Source organism: Pongo abelii, chromosome 4 (assembly GCF_028885655.2).
Source record: "Pongo abelii isolate AG06213 chromosome 4, NHGRI_mPonAbe1-v2.0_pri, whole genome shotgun sequence".
Classification (NCBI taxonomy): domain Eukaryota; kingdom Metazoa; phylum Chordata; class Mammalia; order Primates; family Hominidae; genus Pongo; species Pongo abelii.
The window spans coordinates 105,769,914-105,792,793 of NC_071989.2; the positions used below are offsets into that span (position 1 = coordinate 105,769,914).

Consider the following 22,880-nt stretch of genomic DNA (forward strand, 5'->3'; position numbering starts at 1 on the left):
ATGAAAATGTAGTTCCCATTAAGTAATTTTTACTTACTTCTGTATAACCCAATTAAACACCCCTCATATTCCCACTCTCCTGCAGTAACTCAGATACCACTTAATCCAATGTCATGTGGGCGTCGTGCTTCTATGTTTTCGCCTTAACTTTCTAAATTCCCAAATTCTTCATCTCACTAGCTTCAAGCGAATTCTTCAGTGGGAAAGTACTCTGAATAATATGTAATATTTCTTGTGTGTTGCCTTTGTGACAACTTGTTCTAAGCACTTTACATGTATTACTTATATTACTATAACTTCTATAAGTTATTACTATAACTTCTATTGTTGGTATCATTGTTATTCTCATTTAAAGATGTTTCAGTAGAGGCACAGAAAAGCTGAATAACTTTTATTGCTGGTAAGTGTAACTTTTATTGCTGGTAAGTGTAGGGCCTGAATTTGAATCCAGGCATCTTGCTCCAGAGCCCTAACATTTTCCAATCTCATTATAAACTGCCTATAAAAGAAACTTGCTTTTCCATTCCAGGTTGACAGGCAGGGTGGCAGCACGTATAAAAAGCATCTTAGGTTCCACTAGTCAATCTCTTTTTGGAGTAGCTTCCACTGGAATTCTGTAGGTGTTGATTCATTTTTACGTAACCAATGTCTGTAAACCTGAAGATCAAATGCTTGTGGTAGGAAATAAGATAGTTTTAAAGATCAAATTTCCAAGTTCAGGGACCACGAAATGACAATTGAAAACCAGGAGTAATGAGCTGTAAAGATAAATCAATACATGAAAAGACAGGATGAGTATTTTAAGCAGCTGAAATAACTTGTACTTACACAAAAAGGAAGAAAATATCTGACCACATCAGATTGTATTTTCCTGAGATCGCTGCAAAAATATCTCACATTCCACCAGCTCTACTACCATAAGTTTGGAAAATATAATCTGCCACATTGAGCTAAATGTTAAAAAATAAGCCATAATTACCAAATTCCTTACATTTCCCTTCATAGCAAAAACTCAGAGTTTATAAATTTCAGAAACTTAACACCCATATTGTAAAATTTCCCTTTCATATTATTGATGTTGCCAGCACCCTCTTAATGCCATTTCTTTTGCTGTGTCAATTATTTTTCAATGACAGTGACATAAGAAGTAATGTGCCATCTGCATGGCCTTTTACTGCATTATGTTCTCCTAGGATAGTCTTCTAGGGCCTTTGTGAATCCTGCTTCCTGGGAGCCATTCTAGACTCTTCTCTGAGTGCCATGCTTCTTCCCCAGCATCCTACTTCTCCAGCCCCCCTACCGTTCTAGCTGTGTGGGCTGCCCCATCCTGCTAACTGGAAGATGGATTTCTATTATCAAACATAATTTATTTCAAGGAAGATAGGGTACCATTTACAAACCTATCTTTTTGGTTCTACTGCAAATCTCAATTTGTTGTCTATTAACTGCCAGGAGTATACTCATCTCTCTAAAAGGTTATCATTGGGGAAAGGGGTCTTTCCCCTTCAGGTCCACACAGCAGCAGCTCTCTGATGAAGTTTTGAAATATGAGCTGTGAAGGAGCCAGAGGCAGTGATGGTGCTTTACTGGCCAGCAGTTGTTAGTTTCTCAGTGGTCTAAAGGGAAATATCCGAAAACCAACCTGACTTATGGAGAACTGTGAGAAAAATACTCTTAACACTTTAAGGTGGCAATGCCAACATTCAATGGCCTCTCCCTCCCCTTTGAGGAAGCCTCCTGGCGCCAGGGTGACAGAATGAGATGTATGAGGTCTGGTTTAGATGGCCTTTTGTCTGCTATCCCAGCATCACAAAAATAACTTAGGGTGAGAAATTTACAGGCCAGCATGTAAATTCCCTCATTACTTTATTAAATAGGTTGAAAGGAACATGATTAAGAAATTAAATTCAATCTAATGTTACTGTAACTGGTTTTTCATGATAAGCATTTTTCTTAATGGTAACAGAAGGCTGATCCTTTGTGTGGATTGAATTGTGCCCCCTATAAGACACATCCAATTGCTAACCCCCAGCATCAGTGAATGTGACCTTATTTGAAAATAAGGCATTTGCAGAAATACTCAAGTTAGCATGAGGTCATACTGGATTAGAATAGGCCCTAAATCCAGTGACTGGTGTCCTTATAACACAAGGAGAGAACACAGAAAGACATACACAAAAGGCATATGGAAATTGGAGTGACGCAGCTATAAGCCAAGGAAGGCCAAGGACTATGAGCAACCCCAGAAACTACACAGAGTTAGGGGAAGGATTCTTCTAGAGCTTTCAGAGGAGCATACCCCTGCCAACACCATGATTTTGGACTTTTAGTCTCTAGAACAGTAAGGGAATATATTTCTGTTGTCGTAAGCCATCCAGCCTGTGGTAATAGTTGCAGCAGCCCTATATATGAAAAATATGGTAATAGCCTTACTTTTTTTTTCCAGGAGAAATAAATATAGTAGCTTAGAACACAGATTCTGAAACCAAACTGACTGGGTTTAAATCCCATCTCTGCCAGTTACTAGCTATATGAAATTGAGCAACTTAACCTTTCTCTTTCTCAATTCCTTCATCTTTAAGTGGGGATAATAAAAGTACATAGATTATAGAGTTGTTATGAGTATTTTAAAAGTTAATATTTGTATAGAACTTAGAACAGGACCCTGAACATATTAAATGCTATGTAAGTGCATAAGTGCTTTTTCATTTGGGAGGGTCTTTCCAATATATTCCCTCATAGCCACCCCTGAAAAATGTTTTTCCACCACAAAAATCTTACCTTTATTTGCCTATTAACCCTTCTGTAATTTCTCTTAACATTAAACTCTATCAAACTTAGAGTTAACTAATCTTGAAACAAATTTACAACATGTTCCTGCTATTTAATTATTGCAAAAAAATAAGCAGAAATTTATTTATTTGATGAGTATTTATCAAGCATCTACTGCACACCAATTTCTGTGTTTGAAAAAAATAAATTCATACTCTATAATAATACAGTCTGTAGTCTAGTGGAAATAATGAATGTTGGAGTAATTCACTATTTATATACATTCTCCTTTGATATGAATACTTACTTGAATTACTGGAAGCAGAAACATTATTAAAATTTACAGAATTCAACGTTATTTGAAACTTTGATTGCATTTTGTATTTGCAAACACGTCTTCCACCTTGCATTTTGCTACTCCTCACATCCTGTTTCAGGAGATATGCCACTCTTTTATTTACAGAGAGGAACTGGATTCTTGGCTTAGACCAAGTATAGAGGAGTCTCCCCTTATCTGTGGATTCATTTTTGGATTCACTTTTCTGAGTTTTCACTTACCTGTTGTCAACACAATCTGAAAATAGGGAGAACAGTACAATAAGATATTTGGAGAGACCACATTTATATAACTTTAATTACAGTACATTGTTATAATTGTTCTATTTTCTTCTTTGATACTATTGTTAATCTCTTACTGTACTTAATTTATAAATTAAACCTTATATGTATGTATATCTAGGGAAAACATAGTGTATCTAGGGTTCGGTACTACTTGCAGTTTCAGGCATCCACTGGGGATCTTAGAAGGTATCCCCTGTGGATAAGGGGGGATTACTATACTATCATTTCTTATCAGTTTGATATTCAATGGCTTCTCTTTGAGATGCTAAAATGTTAAATGAGTTTTTGCATACACAAATCAGAAGAAACTAGGAATGGGACACATGGAAATAGGTGACACCTGCCCCAGCTTTCTATCTGGTATATTCCTTATTTTTAGATATGAAAATATCTTTTTTTGTGTCAGGACCACTGATTAACAATGACACAAAAAATTAGAGCTTTTAGTGATCACTGAAGTTATTTCAGTAAGCTTTGACTAAGGATTTGTGTCCCTCTCCAGTGAATTTGGGGAGAGATGGTCCCTTCTGTCTGTTTGTTTAATACTCCACATTTCTCTGAGAAGTCCTATCATTTTGATCATTTCTAATTTAAACCCAAGGACACCCTTTCTGCATTCTTTTCTCATTGCTGTTTCCAACAGCAGTGGTATAAATGGGGAGGCTCTGACTATAGATTCCACCACATCACTTGAAATGCCAACTTGGCAGTAATCATTTTATTGTTTTTAGTTCAGAACATGTATTTTAAAAATGAATGGGTATTGACTAGTTAACAACTAGAGATTTTTTTTTCCAGGAAACAATTTCCTAGACTTTAAACCAAAATTTGGAGCTTAAGAAACAATAAAGAAGACAGTACTCTACGTAAAGTAGTATTAATTGGGGTTTCACTGTATGTCTATATGCAAATCTTAACTTTTAACCAAAAAATATATAACGATATAAAGTGCAAAAAGTTTAAGCTTTACACAGAAAATGTAGATACAAAATCACTTTTAATTTAAAAAGCAGTTTATCATCTTTCAAAGTTTATCTGTGAAGAAAGAGAAACATTTTGTACATAAATCTTCCCAGTTTTCATTGACAATGATGGTGTTATTTAAGCATCCCTGTAATTAAATGTCACTTTAAAAATAATGGATGTGTCAGGGTATCTTTTTAAATGGAAAAAAAGTATATTTTTGTAGTATTAACAGAAGTAATACTCAACCAAGATTTCCCAAATTACAGAACAAAATTAATATCTTCTTTTTTTCCCCCAGCAGTGATGTCTTTTCTATGATTCCTTTTCTGTGAACATTCAGGACTATCTGAACGAAATGGGACCCCCATCTCCTGCCACTTCTGGAGAACAAACAACCCAGTGATTTACCCATCATCACTGTCCAGATCATTGCACAGGGTGGGTTTATATGATCTTCCCACCCTGAAAACGTGGCTAAGTATTCCAATCACAGCTGTTGCCAGTGTTTCCCACCATTGCTGTATACTCTTAGTAAATGGTAGTTGTTAAAAATATAAAATAGGTTTGCTTCATGAGAAGAGAAGAAGAAGAAAGTACTTTCTCTTGTAAAGTTCCTTTAAGTATTGGCATAGTAAGTGTTCCTTTTCTCATTGATACCATAGTTTTTTACTGTGTTTTGTTTTGCTTTCTTCAGATTTTAAAGGAAAAATAAGGTAATGTTGCTGATTTTCAGAAATATTTTCAGCTTCAGATATCTGTGATAAAAATGAGAAAAAAGAAGTGGATCTTCTGTCAGAAGGTATTGGTGAGATAGGAGACCCAGAATAGGAAGAAAACTTAGATGGGAGAAGCAACTTAGATGGAGAGCAACTTAGACGGGAGAAGTGATGAACATGCGTGAGAAAAAAAGTGACTCTGCTCCCTTTGTGATCCGGGCGAACATGACTAACTGATCCAGGAATTTGTTTCATTTGGTCATGAATGGGCTTTGCAAATCCTTCCTAATGACATGACAGTGTCATCTATTGGCAAAGCAGGACCCTATGAGGCATCTAAAGGGAGATTTGGCCAGATATGTTGTTTATCAGAAGCCAGGTACTTCCTCCACTTTTCATCTTCCCTACTGAAATGATTTTTTTCAGGTCAGTAATTTAATAAACATACCTACTTTGTGCTTAGCACTCTACTCAGAGCTTTTATATACATTATTTCATTCTACATTCACCAAAGTGTAAAGAGATAGGTGCATTTCCATTTTCTAGATGAGGCTCAGAGAGGTAAAACAGTTTGAACAGGCAGAAAGTTGTAGAATTAAGAATGATACATGTTAGACTCCAGAAAGCATGCTCTTTACCTCTGTAATAGATCATTCTGTCTCTTCAGTTTAAATGCAAGGGACATTATTACCTCTCTAGAATTTTACTCAATTCTATTGTCTTTCTCCTAATTTACTTCTTAACTACCTAATTCTTGAAACAGATTAGAAGCAGATAGTAGTGTCCTTATTTTCTTCTAGGTATGTCTTTGCATTATTAAAGTAGCTACAATATACAAAAATAGAAGATAGTGTAAATGTAAATTAAAAGATGTAATAAAGAATCTACTTTTACCAGGTGTAGTCCCAGCTACTTGGAAGGCTGAGGCAAGAGGATCACTTGAGAAGAGAAGTTCAAGGCTGTAGTGCACCATGATTGCCCCTTGTGAATAACCACTGAACTCCAGCCTGAGCAACAGAGTGAGATCTCATCTGTAAACAAACAAACAAACAAAACTGCTCCTGAATTTCAATGTCAATTTATTGTAGAAATCTTAAAAACTTAATCATCCTAAAATAATGCTGTTTTTAGGGGCAACACATAATTGTGTACAATTTCATGTTTCTTTTGAAGTGATAAAAATAATTGAAACAGTTATTAAAGAATAAAGACATTGTGACAAAGAAATGACTGGGAACCACATAAAACAAGATATTTTGTATTTTCAAATAATGCTGATTTTTAGGGCTAACAAGATTCAGTAGTAGCTTAATAAACATACATACATTAAGAAATGCCCTTTGTGAATTCAATTTTATGATGTTCAAGTACAAAAAGTATTCATCCACTGAGACTTTGAACTGTGAAATGGTCAATGAAGAGGTAAGCGGCACTTAACTTGAAGCTAATGTCTCATGAAATTGTTCGAACTTCACTCCTTGGTCATAAGGTTTTCCAGAGCAAGGTAGCCATACGGCATTGATATTCGAAATACAAAGCCAAGTATCGGTTTTAAAAACAGTATTATTAATTTTTTTCTTCTTTTCCAATTTTCTCTTTTTGAAATTGTGCTGCTACAAATTTGAATTTTAAAATGTCTTATTTTTCAAATTTGTATTGTTTCATCTATTGAATGGTTTTTACTTTAAGGAAGTTCACAAAGTTTTTATGTTCTCAGCCATTCTTTTTTATAGAAAATATCTTAAAAACTGAAAAGGCTCTGAAAGGCTCAGGTGAACGAAAATAGAAAAAAGAGTATCTATCTCACTCTTCTTTTTAATGCTTCCCTTAGAAATACATTGGAAAGAAAACTGTTTAGGTGGTACAAGGCTTCTCCCTGGTTTCATTTTTCTTGCTTGTATAGACAATTAATTATTTGTGACAGCATTATTTTTGCTTTGGAGCCCTGATTTCCCGCAATTATTGGTATGATGGAGCTCAGACCTGTGTTTCAGAGTTAAATAAATATTCTTCTAAGAATTTCCACATTATAAAACTCCCCAACCAGCACTAAACTGTACACATAAAAATTGTAAAGATGGTAAATTATATATGCATATTGTACCTTAATAAAAAATAAAGATTTTTTTAAAAAAACAAATACCTCCTCCCCCACCAAAAAAAATTTCTTACCCCATCCACGTACCAGTCACTAGACTCTAACAGTTCAGAATTCAACTGGTGTCCAAAAGGTTAACATCATTACCAAGGTTAAGGAACCAAATCGGTATCATACACTGGGGCCATGGGGAAGCTTTTGGAACTAGGATTTCTGAGATCTTTTTACCATATACAGCAGGGAAATCTTTGTAAAAAGGAGGAAATTGGTATAATATATTCTGCTGCTGGCACAAAAAGTGTTTACCAAAGTAAAGTATCCTGTAGTTGAAAAATGTTATCACAAGATTCCATTTGTGTATCTATTTAAAGTTTTGGTATATTTTCAATAAAAATTAATAAAAATATTTCTTTTCATAATATGTGGTTTAAATCCAGATTATTTCACTGTAATATGTCTTGATAGAGGTTTAGAATATTGAAATAGGGTATTAAGATGCTTTAAATCGATTACTGATTTGAACATTATAAGTGTATATTTGTATTTCTGTGTGTGTGTCATATTCAAATACGATTAATCATGTATGTTGGTGTGTGAACATATGCATATATAAAGCATTTTTATCAGCTGTTTCTGGCTTCATACCACAGAGAACAATCTGAACTGTCAAATAAAATTGAACCTTGAGTAAGAATTCCTCAAGCAAGCTAGTTCATATCATTTGTTGTTTTCATTTTCCTGAAATGAAAATATTAGCATTGTTACTACCTGAATAGATTAAAAGACTAAAGAAAGAAAATTTGTTCATTAGAGATTTAAAAAAATTGGCAGTGTTTGTAGAGTCAGGTATAGTACCAGCATGACATGGATCAAATTTGTCCAAATAATTTGAATTATTATTATTATATTTGGATGGGGTGTGTGTGTGTTTTGGGGGGGGGAGTGGTGGTTGTTTCATATTTTCCCTTAGGGGACATAAGTATTTACAGTAAACCCATAGTGAGTTCAGATGAAGCAAGAAAGATATAAGTATTTATCTTCATAATTTCTTAGACCAGAAGAAGTAAAAGTAGAAGTTATTAAATACATAATTAAGCATCCATAAGCAAACTAAAATTAAATAATTACCTTCTTCCTTCTTTCCTCCCTTCCTCCTTTCCTCCATCCCTCCCTCCTACCCTTCCTCACTTATTCTCTCACTCCCTTCTTTCCTCTTTCTGTTTAAATAAAAAGGTCTCATGATTTTTTGTGTGTAATTTTTGTTTTCTTTAAAAACAAAACAATCCCGTATTTTGTAATCCCATTGAGAGGTGACAGCGTGCTGGCAGTCCTCACAGCCCTCGCTCGCTCTCGGCGCCTCCTCTGCCTGGGCTCCCACTTTGGCAGCACTTGAGGAGCCCTTCAGCCCACCGCTGCACTGTGGGAGCCCCTTTCTGGGCTGACCAAGGCCAGAGCCGGCTCCCTCAGCTTGCAGGGAGGTGTGGAGGGAGAGGCCAGAGCGGGAACCAGGGCTGCCTGCAGCCCTTGCAGGCCAGCTGGAGTTCCGGGTGGGCGTGGGCTTGGCGGCCCCGCACTTGGAGCAGCTGGCCGGCCCTGCTGGCCCCAGGCAATGAGGGGCTTAGCACCGGGGCCAGCGGCTGCAGAGGGTGACTGGGTCCCCCAGCAGTGCCAGCCCACCTGCGCTGCGCTCTATTTCTCGCTGGGCCTTAGCTGCCTTCCCGCAGGGCAGGGCTCAGGACCTGCAGCCCACCATACCTGAGCCTCCCACCCTCTCCATGGGCTCCTGTAGGGCCCGAGCCTCCCCGATGAGCACCTCCCCCTGCTCCAGGGTGCCCAGTCCCATCAAGCACCCAAGGGCTGAGGAGTGCGGGCGGACAGCGTGGGACTGGCAGGCAGCTCCACCTGCAACCCCTGTGCAGGATCCACTGGGTGAAGCCAGCTGGGCTCCTGAGTCTGGTGGGGACATGGAGAACCTTTATGTCTAGCCCAGGGATTGTAAATACACCAATCAGCACTCTGTATCTAGCTCAAGGTTTGTAAACACACCAATAAGCACCCTGTGTCTAGCTCAGGGTTTGTGAATGCACCAATCCACACTCTGTATCTAGCTACTCTGGTGGGGCCTTGGAGAACCTTTGTGTGACACTTTGTATCTAGCTAATCTGGTGGGGAGGTGGAAAACCTTTGTGTCTAGCTCAGGGATTGTAAACACACCAATAAGCGCCCTGTCGAAACAGACCACTCGGCTCTACCGATCAGCAGGATGTGGGTGGGGCCAGATAAGAGAATAAAAGCAGGCTGCCGCAGCCAGCAGTGGCAACCTGCTCGGGTCCCCTTCCACACTGTGGAAGCTTTGTTCTTTCACTCTTTGCAATAAATCTTGCTACTGCTCACTCTTTGGGTCTACACTGCTTTTATGAGCTGTAACACTCACTGCAAAGATCTGCAGCTTCACTCCTGAAGCCAGCGAGCCCACGAGCCCACTGGGAGGAACGAACAACTCCAGACGCGCTGCCTTAAGAGCTGTAACACTCACCGCGAAGGTCTGCAGCTTCACTCCTGAGCCAGCAAGACCACGAAACCACCAGAAGGAAGAAACTCTGAACACATCTGAACATCAGAAGGAACAAACTCCAGACGTGCCACCTTAAGAGCTGTAACACTCACCGCGAGGGTCCGCGGCTTCATTCTTGAAGTCAGTGAGACCAAGAACCCACCAATTCTGGACACACCATCAAAAAGTGGGCAAAGGACATTCTCAAAAGAAGATAGACAACCAACCAATGAACACATTAAAAAATGTTCAACGTCACTAATCATCAGGGAAATGCAAATTAAAACCACAATGAGACACCACCTTACTCCTGCAAGACTGGACATAATTAAAAAGTCAAAAAGCAATATATATTGGCATGAATGTGGCAAAAGGGGAACAGTTTTATACTGCTGGTGGGAATGTAAATTAATACAACCACTATGGAAAACAGTATGGAGATTCCTTAAAGAACTAAAAGTAGAACTACCATTTGATCTGGCAATCTCACCAATTGGTATCTACTTAAAGGAAAGAAAGTCATTATATATATGCAAAAGACACATGTAAATGCATGTTTATAGCTGCACAATTCGCAATTGTAAAGATATGAAACCCACTTAAGTGCCCATCAACCAACAAGTGGATAAATAAAATGGTATATATACACCATGGAATGCTACTCACCCATAAAAACGAATGAAACAATATCTTTTGCAGCAACTTGGATGGAGATGGAGGCCATTATTCTAAGTGAAATAACTCAAGAAGGGAAAACCAAATATTGTATGTTTTCAGTTACAAGTGCGAGCTAAGCTATGAGGATGCAAATGCATAAGGATGATTTAATAGACTTTGGATACTTGGCAGGGAAGGTTGTGAGGCAGGTGAGGGATAAAAGATGACATACTGGGTACGGCGTAGATGCTCAGGTGATCACTGCACTAAAATCTCAGAAATCACTGCCAAATAATTTATTCATATAACCAAAAACCACCTGTACCCCAAAAACTTTTGAGATTTTTAAAAAATTCCCTATTTTGGATATATTCTTTAAATTTCCAAGGAAAATACCTTTGCTTTCTGTATGACAAAAGTATCAATTTTAAATGTAATTGAATATTTCTTAAGCAAAAATCTCTTGCAATTTTTGTCCGTGTAAAACACTGCTTCCATATCTCAGATGAGATCGGGTGCATTCAGGGTGGTATGCCTGTAGGCTGCTTCCATATTTCAAACTGGAGATCGTTAAAAGTTATAGTTTATGATGCTGTTATCTCTAATACCATCTGGATAATACCTGGCAGTATAAAAAGCCTGAGCACATATATCAATTAAGGCTATTTTCTCATTCCAGTAGGTCTTAGTGAAACTCCATGTGGAAATGAGTCTATACAAGGAAAGAACATTGTTCAAATTTGAAGGGGAACAACAGACGGCAAGTGAAGTATGTAGGAGTTTTATGGAATGTGAGCTGAGGAACAGCTAATAAAATTATGCCTGCATGACTCTGCATGAGAGGAGGGTCAAGGAAGGTGAATGTTAAATTGACAAAGGAAATATTTCAAGGAAAATTGCAGACTTAAATGGACTCAACCTTTCTCATAACTGAGACCTAGAAGCTTAGCGTGTTAAACTCAGCTCTGGAGATTTTATTCATGAAAGTCAGTTTTGAGACAGGATAGAATAGGTTTTTGGGTCTTTGAACTTGAATCGAATGGCCTTGGAAGAATAATTTTTTAAAAAGCTTGAGAAGCGGGGTGGAGCAAAGAAGGCCAAATAGGAACAGCTCCAGTCTACAGCTCCCACCATGAGCAATGCAGAAGACGAATGATTTCTGCATTTCTGACTGAGGTACTGGGTGCATCTCACTGGAGATTGTCAGACAGCGGGTGCAGGACAGTGGGTGCAGTGCACCGAGCCTGAGCTGAAGCAGGGCAAGGCATCGCCTCACCCAGGAAGTGCAAGGGGTCGGGGAATTCCCTTTCCTAGCCAAGAAAAGGGATGACTGACAGCACCTGGAAAATTGGGTCACTCCCACCTTAATACTGCGCTTTTCCAATGGTCTTAGCAAACGGCACACCAGGAGATTATATCCCGCGCCTGGCTCGGAGGGTCCTACGCGCACAGAGCCTCGCTCATTGCTAGCCCAGCAGTCTGAGATCAAACTACAAGGCATCAGCGAGGCTGGGGGAGGGGTGCCCGCCATTGCCGAGGCTTGAGTAGGTAAACAAAGCAGCTGGGAGGCTTGAACTGGGTGGAGCCCACCACAGCTCAAGGAGGCCTGCCTGCCTCTGTAGACTCCACCTCTGGGGGCAGGGAATAGCCAACCAAAAGGCAGCAGAAACCTCTGCAGACTTGAATGTCCCTGTCTGACAGCTTTGAAGAGAGTAGTGGTTCTCCCAGCACGCAGCTTGAGATCTGAGAATGGACAGACTGCATCCTCAAGTGGGTCCCTGAACCCCGAGTAGCCTAACTGGGAGGCACCCCCAGTAGAGACAGACTGACACCTCACATGGCCAGGTACTCCTCTGAGACAAAACTTCTAGAGGAACGATCAGGCAGCAACATTTGCTGTTCACCAATATCCACTGTTCTGCAGCCTCCACTGCTGATACCCAGGAAAACAGGGTCTGGAGTGGACCTCTGGGAAACTCCAACAGACCTGCAGCCAAGGGTCCTGACTGTTAGAAGGAAAACTAACAAACAGAAAGGACATCCACACCAAAACCCCATCTGTACATCACCATCATCAAAGACCAACGCTAGATAAAACCACAAAGATGGGGAAAAAACAGAGCAGGAAAACTGAAAATTCTAAAAATCAGAGCACCTCTCCTCCTCCAAAGGAATGCAGCTCCTCACCAGCAGCAGAACAAAGCTGGATGGAGAATGACTTTGACAAGTTGACAGAACAAGGCTTCAGACGATCAGACTTCTCCGAGCTAAAGGAGGAAGTTCGAACCCATGGCAAAGAAGTTAAAAACCTTGAAAAAAGATTAGACGAATGGCTAACTAGAATAACCAATACAGAGAAGTCCTTAAAGGACCTGATGGAGCAGAAAACCAAGGCACGAGAACTACGTGATGAATGCACAAGCCTCAGTAGCCGATTTGATCAACTGGAAGAAAGGGTATCTATTAGTAATGGAAGATCAAATGAATGAAATGAAGCAAGAAAAGAAATTTAGAGAAAAAAGAATAAAAAGAAATGAACAAAGCCTCCAAGAAATATGGGACTATGTGAAAAGACCAAATCTATGTCTAATTGGTGTACCTAAAAGTGATAGGGAGAATAGAAACAAGTTGGAAAACACTCTGCAGGATATTATCCAGGAGAACTTCCCCAATCTAGGAAGGCAGGCCAACATTCAAATTTAGGAAATACAGAGAATGCCACAAAGATACTCCTCGAGAAGAGCAACTCCAAGACACATATATCAGATTCACCAAAGTTGAAATGAAGTAAAAAATGTTAAGGGCAGCCAGAGAGAAAGGTCGGGTTACCCACAAAAGGAAGCCCATCAGACTAACAGCTGATCTCTCAGCAGAAACTCTACAAGCCAGAAGAGAGTGGGGGCCAATATTCAACATTCTTAAAGAAAAGAATTTTCAACCCAGAATTTCATATCCAGCCAAATTAAGCTTCACAAGTGAAGGAGAATTAAAATCCTTTACAGACAAGCAAATGCTGAGAGATTTTGTCACCACCAGGCCTGCACTAAAAGAGCTCCTGAAGGAAGCAGTAAACATGGAAAGGAACAACTGGTACCAGTCACTGCAAAAACATGCCAAATTGAAAAGACCATCAAGGCTAGGAAGAAACTGCATCAACTAACGAGCAAAATAACCAGGTAACATCATAATGACAGGATCAAATTCACACATAACAATATTAACCTTAAATGTAAATGGGCTAAATGCTCCAATTAAGAGACACAGACTGGCAAATTGGATAAAGAGTCAAGACCCATCAGTGTGCTGTATTCAGGAAACCCATTTCACATGGCAGAGACACACATAGACTCAAGACAAAGGGATGGAGGAAGATCTACCAAGCAAATGGAAAACAAAAAAAGGCAGGGGTTGCAATCCTAGTCTCTGACAAAACAGATTTTAAACCAGCAAAGATCAAAAGAGGCAAAGAAGGCCATTACATAATGGTAAAGGGATCAATTCAACAAGAAGAGCTAACTATTCTAAACATATATGCACCCAATACAGGAGCACCCAGATTCATAAAGCAAGTCCTGAGTGACCTACAAAGAGACTTAGACTCCCACACAATAATAATGGGAGACTTTAACACCCCACTGTCAACATTAGACAGATCAACGACACAGAAAATTAACAAGGATACCCAGGAATTGAACTCAGCCCTGCACCAAGTGGACCTAATAGACATCTACAGAACTCTCCACCCCAAATCAACAGAATATACATTCTTTTCAGCACCACACCACACCTATTCCAAAATTGACCACATATTGGAAGTAAAGCACTCCTCAGCAAATGTAAAAGAACAGAAATTATAACAAACTGTCTCTCAGACCACAGTGCAATCAAACTAGAACTCAGGATTAAGAAACTCACTCAAAACCACTCAACTACATGGAAACTGAAGAACTTCCTCCTGAATGACTACTGGGTACATAACAAAATGAAGGCAGAAATAGATGTTCTTTGAAACCAATGAGAACAAAGACACAACATACCAGAATCTTTGGGACACATTAAAATCAGCGTGTAGAGGGAAATTTATAGCACTAAATGCCCACAAGAGAAAGCAGGAAAAATCTAAAATTGACAACCTAGCATCACAATTAAAAGAACTAGAAAAGCAAGAGCAAACACATTCGAAAGTTAGCAGAAGGCAAGAAATAACTAAGATCAGAGCAGAACTGAAGGAAATAGAGACACAAAAAACTCTTCAACAAATCAATGAATCCAGGAGCTGGTTTTTTGAAAAGATCAACAAAATTGATAGACTGCTAGAGAGACTAATAAGGAAGAAAACAGAGAAGAATCAAATAGATGCAATAAAAAATGATAAAGGGGATATCACCACTGATCCCACAGAAATACAAACTACCATCAGAGAGTACTATAAACACCTCTATGCAAATAAACTAGAAAACCTAGAAGAAATGGATAAATTCCTCGACGCATACATCCTCCCAAGTCTAAACCAGGAAGAAGTTGAATCTCTGAATAGACCAATAACAGGCTCTGAAATTGAGGCAATAATTAATAGCTTACCAACCAAAAAAAGTCCAGGACCAGACGGATTCACAGCTGAATTCTACCAGAGGTACAAGGAGGAGCTGGTACCATTCCTTCTGAAACTATTCCAATCAATAGAAAAAGAGGGAATGCTCCCTAACTCATTTTATGAGGCCAGCATCATCCTGATACCAAAGCCTGGCAGAGACACAACAAAAAAAAGAGAATTTTAGACCAATATCCCTGATGAACATCGATGCAAAAATCCTCAATAAAGTACTGGCAAACCCAATCCAGCAGCACATCAAAAAGCTTATCCACCAAGATCAAGTGGGCCTTATCCCTGGGATGCAAGACTGGTTCAACATACACAAATCAATAAATGTAATCCAGGATATAAACAGAACCAAAGACAAAAACCACATGATTATCTCAATAGATGCAGAAAAGGCCTTTGACAAAACTCAACAACCCTTCATGCTAAAAACTCTCAATAAATTCGGCATTGATGGCACATATCTCAAAATAATAAGACCGATCTATGACAAACCCACAGCCAATATCATACTGAATGGGCAAAAGCTGGAAGCATTCCCTTTGAAAACTGGCACAAGACAGGGATGCCCTGTCTCACCACTCCTATTCAACATAGTGTTGGAAGTTCTCGCCAGGGCAATGAGGCAGGAGAAGGAAATAAAGGTATTCAATTACGAAAAGAGGAAGTCAAATTGTCCCTGTTTGCAGATGACATGATTGTGTATCTAGAAAACCCCATTGTCTCAGCCCAACATCTCCTTAAGCTGATAAGCAACTTCAGCAAAGTCTCAGGATACAAAATCAATGTGCAAAAATCACAAGCATTCTTATACACCAATAACAGACAAACAGAGAGCCAAATCATGAGTAAACTCCCATTCACAATTGCTTCAAAGAGAATAAAATACCTAGGAATCCAACTTATAAGGGAAGGACCTCTTCAAGGAGAACTACAAACCACTGCTCAATGAAATAAAAGAGGATACAATCAAATGCAAGAACATTCCATGCTCATGGGTAGGAAAAACAAATATCGTGAAAATGGCCATACTGCCCGAGATAATTTATAGAGTCAATGCCATCCCCATCATGCTACCAATGACTTTCTTCACAGAATTGGAAAAAACTACTTTAAAGTTCATATGGAACCAAAAAAGAGCCCGCATCGCCAAGAAAATCCTAAGCCAAAAGAACAAAGCTGGAGGCATCACGCTACCTGACTTCAAATTATACTACAAGGCTACAGTAACCAAAACAGCATGGTACTGATACCAAAACAGAGATATAGACAAATGGAACAGAATAGAGCCCTCAGAAATAACGCCACATATCTACAAGTATCTGATTTTTGACAAACCTGACAAAAACAAGAAATGGGGAAACGATTCCCTATTTAATAAATGGTGCTGGGAAAACTGGCTAGCCATATGTAGAAAGCTGAAACTGGATCCCTTCCTTATACCTTATACTAGAATTAATTCAAGATGGATTAAAGATTTAAATGTTAGACCTAAAACCATAAAAACCCTAGAAGAAAACCTAGGCAATACCATTCAGTACATAGGCATGGGCAAGGACTTCATGTCTAAAACACTAGAAGCAATGGCAACAAAAGCCAAAACTAACAAATGGGATCTAATTAAACTCAAGAGCTTCTGCACAGCAAAGGAAACTACCATCAGAGTGAACAGGCAACCTACAGAATGGGAGAAAATTTTTTCAATCTACTCATCTGACAAAGGGCTAATATCCAGAATCTGCAATGAACTCCAACAAATCTACAAGAAAAAAATAAACAACCCCATCAAAAAGTGGGGGAAGGATATGAACAGACACTTCTCAAAAGAAGACATTTATGAAGCCAAAAGACACATGAAAAAATGCTCACCATCACCGGCCATCAGAGAAATGCAAATCAAAACCACAATGAGATACCATCTCACACCAGTTAGAATGGCGATCATTAAAAAGTCAGGAAACAACAGGTGCTGGAGAGGATGTGGAGAAATAGGAACACTTTAGACTGTTGGTGGGAGCATAAACTAGTTCAACCATTGTGGAAGTCAGTGTGGCGATTCCTCAGGGATCTAGAACTGGAAATACCATTTGACCCAGCCATCCCATTACTGGGTATATACCCAAAGGATTATAAATCATGCTGCTATAAAGACACATGCACACGTATGTTTATTGCGGCACTATTCACAATATGAAAGACTTGGAACCTACCCAAATGTCCAATAATGATAGACTGGATTAAGAAAATGTGGCACATATACACCATGGAATACTATGCAGCCATAAAAAATGATAAGTTCATGTCCTTTGTAGGGACATGGATGAAGATGGAAACCATCATTCTCAGCAAACTATCGCAAGGACAAAAAACCAAACACCGCATGTTCTCACTCATAAGTGGGAATTGAGCAATGAGTACACACGGACACAGGAAGGGGATCATCACACACCGGGGCCTGTTGTGGGGTGTGGGGGGTGGGGAGAGATAGCATTAGGAGATATACCTAATCTTAAATGATGAGTTAATGGGTGCAGCACACCAACATGGCACCTATGTATATATATTTAACAAACCTGCACATTGTGCAGATGTACCCCAAAACTTAAAGTATAATTAAAAAAAAAAAGAGAAAAGAAAAAAAGAAAAAGCCTGAAAAAAAAAAAAAAAAGCTTGAGAAAGTGAGGGAATGAGAATCTAATCTGCAGTTATCTACCAGCTTCATCATCAACTAATTGCATTTTTATACCATTTCAGATGGTCCTTAAAATGAGACTGCTGTCTCCATCTCCCGGTGCCGTAGGACAGGATCTCACAAGCTCTTGGGAATTGTGTGGTTAGGAGAACTAATCCCAGGGTGATTTTCAAGGATCTCTAAGATAACTTCATCATCTCTTTCCTCTGAGGTAACCCCACCCCCAACACACACACAATTTTCATTTTTTTCTGACATACATTGTCTTTACATGCAAAACGATTATCAACAGCAAAATGATAACATAACCTGTTTTAAGTAAGTGGGCCTAGTCACTTTTACATTAATCATTGATTCATAACTTTTTAACCACCCAGAACCTTTTCTATTATTTGCTCTCTACTTTATGAACTTCAAGATTTGAATAAAAGAAGTCTTCACAAAAAATTGCTCATAATAAGTAACAACTCATTTCCATTAGTTCCTTCCACTAAATAAGAGCCAGTTGAAGATTCGATAATCATAAATATAGCCAAGGGCAAAGAAACTCAAGAGGTTATACATTGGAAAATAATCACACCCACAGAATGTCATTGTGAGGATTGTGTTCATACGTGTAAAGCACTTAGAATGGTTCCTGGTGCACCAGATCACTATAAAAGTGCTTACTGCTCTTGATATTTTAATTGGTCTGTGAAGACACATGTCTAACTTCCATAAAGTTTAATTTTCTATAATCAGTAGATTTTGAAAATTAAAAAATATTTCTTGAGTATAAGGGATCTTGCATTTGACTATAATAGCATGTACCCCTCTGGAGGGGAGATGCTGTAATGGCATTGATTTTCATAGTCCTGTTCTATGTAATATAGGTTTTTGTACCTAGGCACTCAATCTGTTGATATGTTTATATTTTCATGATGTATGAGACAGATATTATGCACATGCATCTGCTCTAGAAGGTTAATGATAAAAATTGATTATAAAGTTTTAAAATATTCACTATATTAACTATATAACTTTTTAAATTTGAACTGGTTACGTTGTAGCAAGTTGTATCACTACAGTTAACATTGACTTGCCAAATTTCTTAACAGTGACAGCAGGAATAATTGCCCCAAACTAGAAATTGAGCAAAGCTTTCCCTTAATAAACAGTAGAGAAATAACTAAGAACAGAAACGGGGAAGAAATAGGAAGATAAAGGACAGTCTAAGCTAAGCTTATACCGTGAACATACTTAATTAGCCTTCCCTCCTTGATTTATGTTGCATATTTATAAACCCCTCTGTAAACTGCAAGTGTAACAAAGGTATTTTATTTTATTGATTTTTATTATTATATTTCTTATCACTGTCCCCAGCCAGGCTGCATCAGTAAGAAAAAGAATCATTGTGACAGGTCCTAGATTTTAGTTGCATTGGCCAATGTTTACTTTTCCAGGGCTGAATATAGCAGCCCTATGATGCTGAGATCCAATAGCATTCAGTACACTGAGCCTATTCTTGCTCAAAAGCAAGTATTCAGGGTTGTGACAAAGGTTGGCAAAGACCAATCAGCTAGAATGAATAGTATTATGTGCAGCTGGCTCATTGCATGGTATCTAACAACACATCAACCAGAACTGATTATGTCAAAACAGAATTCTCTAAGTTAGAGTCTTGGAGTCAGCACTTCCTAAAGGATAAACATCTCAGAATGACCCTTTGTAAGAACTCTGAGGCTACTCTTGAATGCTGAAGGGTGGTTTTGAAATGTTCAGTGACTCCATTAGACTGTGTGTTGAACATGTGGACACCTCCTCCATCTCTTTCGTCAGATCTGGACATATTTCTTTTTAACATTGTATTTTTTAACAGTATGTTTCTTGTGAAATGCTGCAATAGTTTCTTAATAAGTCTGTAATCCCTATTACAAAACCACTGATGAATTGTATAAGGTTAGTTAAGTTTATGTTAAATATAAAGGAAGCAGACACTCAAGAAATATGAGGGTACGATGGGGAAAGAGACTCATTAAGATGGTAGAAGAATTCTTATTTAATTTTAATTTCCTTTTTATCCTTTGTAAGAATTACACACTCTGTTGCCAGCATCTTAATCTTCAGTTATGCACACACAAATCTCATGCCATCTTGTTAATCTCATCACTTTCTCATTAGTACAAAACATTTTTCAACTTCATTCATTTCTGGGTGAGGGCCAATAAAACTACAGAAAAAAATCTCCCATTTAAGAAAATATCTCTAATGTCTTTTTCAAAATTAAAGAATGCCCAGAAGTTTTTGAAATAAGGTGTGCTCATCACATCCTAAAGAGCATTTTTGTTTTACCACTCTTTCTTATGTCAGTACTTATTAAAATCTACCTAGAGTGTGGTTGATTTTCAGTGGAAATTTGAGTCTTCTGAGTTATAAGAGATAAATGAAAAATATTTAAAGAATTGTTTTTTATGTGCTATATTGGTAATTACTATATCACTATGTATTTTAAATTTAAAAACATTCAATTCCTCTTCCATTAATGGTGCCATCAATTTTCCTACTTTTCCAGGTTTGGAACATCAGAGTCATGTGTGTTTCAATGTCTTCTCTACCAGACTCTGAGTATTCTTGTTTACACCACATTAACCCAAAGCATTACTATCTCACACCTGAACCACAGCCAGAGCCTCAAAACTGATATTCCTGCAACTGGTCTTTGCTATTTACTTCACTTGTACAGTGCTTTTCACTTATCTTTTTACTTTGCTTGCTTGGATCATCTCTCTCTCCCCTCAGGCATTTGGTGGTCTTCTATTGCCTTATAGACAAGATTTAAAATCCCCATTTGTGTTTCAGAAACCTCTACAATTTGACCCTAAAATGCTTTCTCAGATGCATCTTCTTATCTTTGTGTATATAAACCTCCCTTTCCAGCCAAATGTTTCTGCTTACATACCTTCTGTGGCAAGTGGAAAATGACTCCCAACACCTCCCAGCCCCTACTCCCAACAAATATGCCTACATCCCAATTGCTAGAACCTGTGAATGTGTTCGGTTACATGGAAACGGGGAATTCAGATTGCAGATGAAATTAAGGTTGCCAATCAGCTGACATTAAGAGGAGGACATCATGCTGCGTTTTTCAAGTAGGCCCAATATAATCCCAAGGCCCTTGTGAGGGAAGGAAGGAGACAGAGGAGAGAGACAGAGATGGAAGTATGAGAAGAACTCAGCCTGATATTGCTGGCTATGAAGATGGAGAAAGCAAGGACATGGACCAAGATAAGCATGTGGTCTCCAGAAACAGGTGAAGAAAAGAAAATGAATTGTCCTCCAAAGTCTCCAGAAAGAAACACAGCCCTATAGACATCTTGATTTTAGCACAGTGAGACATATTTTGGACTTCTGACTTCCAGAACTGTAAGATAGTAAGTTTGTGTTGTTTTAAGCCACTAAATGTGTAGAAATATGTTATAGTAATAATAGAAAAAAATGCATTTTTTATTGAATTCAACTTATTAATTACATAAAATATATTTCACCTTAGTTATTTGCTACTTACATGTTCTTGTCTTTTTAGTTATATTATAAATTAGAGCAGGGAGTTAGTATACCATATTGCTTATGAGTATGGTTATATATGCTATACAGCCTTGGATATGGCAGATCCTTGGGTTTTTTAATTGATAATCTAATATAAATTGGGCTATTTTTTAATACTTCTAATAAATTTTAATCATAGAGGTCAATTCTTAGAAAAGATATAGTGACAGTTCCACTACATAATATTCATTTATCAATTTGTAGTCAAGAGATTCTGTCTTCTCAATTGGGTAACATGAAGAGCATCTCTGAGGGGTTGCTACATCAATTTACTAAATTAGGAGAGTAGACCTAGTGATGCAAAAGGATTTGCACATAAGTAAGTAGTTACACAGAGGAAGAACACAAGCTTATATTGATCACATATGTCTGACTCTAATTTGCTATCTTGATTTCCAAAGTGCTTGCTTACAAGATGAAATGAGCTACTCAGTACTGGGCTCAGCTGTGTGGATCTGAGTCACATATCAGTTTCAAGGATTCTTAACAGACCCTTGGAAAGCTATAGTAGACGACTGATGCTACATAAAGAATATCTAAACAGTATGAGAATCGCTAAATCAAAATCCCGCATGGGGGAGGTAAGAAGAGAAGAGAAAATAAACTGCTTTATTTACAATAAAAAGCTATCTTGTTTGCAGATTACAAGGACCAATAGGCACAAATAAGTGCTAAAATTGGATTTTTTATTGAACTTGAAATTATTTTCTCCCTATTGAAAATAAAAAACCCTTTCTGTGACATAATTAATTTAGTCAAACTTATCGATAGTAGGCACATCTGTACTTTCTAAAATTCCAATATTTCAATCTGTTTCCATTTTATGAAGATAACTACAGATGTTGTAATGCCTACAAAGATGCAAGAGATGAGTTGGTACTCCTAAAGTAACCTGGAAAACCATTACAAACACCCATGCCAGAATTCAATGTTATAGCCGAATTTCTGCAAGTGCAGCTGTGCTTGAGTGCTTCTTAATAGCTCCCAAAGGATTCTAATGTGCAGGTTAGAGAGTCACTGAGCTTGAAGATAGAAGACATAATTTTTATACAACCAATCAGCTCCCCTTCCCTTAGATGAAGTACAAAAAGATTTAAAAATTTTAAAAAGAGTTCATCAGCTGCTGAAATTGAAAGATAAACATTTTATAGTTTTTCTGTGAAGCTGCAAATATAGTAGGTGCTATGGTAAACAATGAATGTATCATGTATGTGTAAAGGGAATCGTTTTGTGAATCTTGGAAAAAATATGACATTTTGATGGGGTTCAATATAAAATATCAATCATTACAAAATACAATGTGTTCATCATTTTAATTCTGTTCAATACTAGAGAAATACTGACCTTTATTATACATCTGAAATGAATATTTTTAAAGGTTATCTAACTGTTTTCTTTCTGTATAGTTTTAGTTTTGGCATCTGTGGTGAATTTTAGGTGAATTTTGGCGTTGTGGCAAATTCAACAATTCCCTGTACAAAAATTAAGACCAGGCAAAAAAATTGTAGCCATCTACTTCATGGATCAACTACTCATTTATTTAAAATAAAATCGTTGTAACATTTCTATACCAGATGTTACATTTTCCTCTCTATTTTTAAATAAATAATTTGTTAGAA

General features: G+C 37.9%; 1 long non-coding RNA gene across 3 annotated transcripts in view; it reads right to left on the reverse strand.

Moving 5' to 3' along the window:
• Positions 1-357: 357 nt before the first annotated feature.
• Positions 358-22,880, reverse strand: part of LOC112133518 (uncharacterized) — a 173,792-nt gene continuing 151,269 nt past the window's right edge. For all 3 annotated transcript variants that reach the window (XR_008525397.2, XR_008525396.2, XR_002915166.3), the window contains 2 exons: positions 5,970-6,106; positions 358-758 (listed from right to left, as the gene is read on the reverse strand). This is a non-coding gene — a long non-coding RNA (uncharacterized LOC112133518). The remainder of the gene's footprint in view (positions 759-5,969; positions 6,107-22,880) is intronic.